This window comes from Leptonychotes weddellii, chromosome 4, assembly GCF_054177405.1.
Source record: "Leptonychotes weddellii isolate Sample4059 chromosome 4, ASM5417740v2, whole genome shotgun sequence".
NCBI classification, from domain to species: domain Eukaryota; kingdom Metazoa; phylum Chordata; class Mammalia; order Carnivora; family Phocidae; genus Leptonychotes; species Leptonychotes weddellii.
In genome coordinates this window covers 170,702,604-170,703,581 of record NC_138372.1, presented here as the reverse complement: position 1 = coordinate 170,703,581, position 978 = coordinate 170,702,604, and positions in this window count along the sequence as shown.

Sequence of the window (978 nt, the reverse complement as noted above, 5' to 3'; positions counted from 1 at the left end):
AGCCCGTGTGCAAGTCCAGGTGTCTTGACTCCAGAATTTCCTTCTTAACCATAAAGGTGTACTTCCATTCATGTTGTGTGGCTTCCCTGATCTCAGGGTGTGAACACAGTACTTACTGAATTATGTCTGGATGCTGTTGTAGGTGCTGGGACACTGCAGTGAGGAACATGGGTCAGTCCTTGCCCTCAGGGACGCAGTAGCAAGCAGCACACGTAAACAGGTGACTCCGTCCTATGTCAGTGCCACAGAGAAACAAGGGGGGTGGCCAGGGAGACTCAGAGCTGGGGTGCAAGCCTCCTTAGGGGTCAGGTGGGCCTCATTCGCAGACGATGAATCTGAGCAGAGTTGGAGCAGGTGACAGAGGTAAATTGCATGTGGGGGAAGAAGGATTCCAGGCTAAGAGCATAGCCAGTACAGAGGCCTGAGGGGAGTCGGAGGGAGCCTGCCAAGAAGGCCAGGCCAGAGTGTGTGGAGGGGACCAGGGGAGGTGAGCGAAGAGGGAGGAGCCTGTGGGGAGTTTGGAGCAGTTGAGCACAGACTGTTGGGGACCAGGGAGGAGACTGGGTAGGAGCACCCGATCGCAACAAGCCAGGCATGAGGCGGCAACAGTGGTGGTGATGGGATCTTGGAATCTGGCGCAGTATATGTATATTTTGGAGATATATTTTTGTAATTAATCATTTTTGTCTTCTTTATTGAGGTTCTGGACATGTTTTGAGGTTAACCACTAAGATTTCCTGGTGGAATCACAGGGGGCAGCTCAGGAGTTTAGTTTGGGTGTGCTACATTTGGGAGTTTGACCTCGGAGGAAAATCATAGGCATGGAGATGCGGTGCAGGTGTTGAGCCTGGGGAGCCCGGAGGGGGGAGGAGTGCAGGTGGGACAAGTGAAGGGAAGATATTGGGGGGGAGGGGGTGATTGGAGTGGACAGTGGGGAGGAGGGGGTGAACAGGGTGGATAATGGGGAGGAGGAGGTGA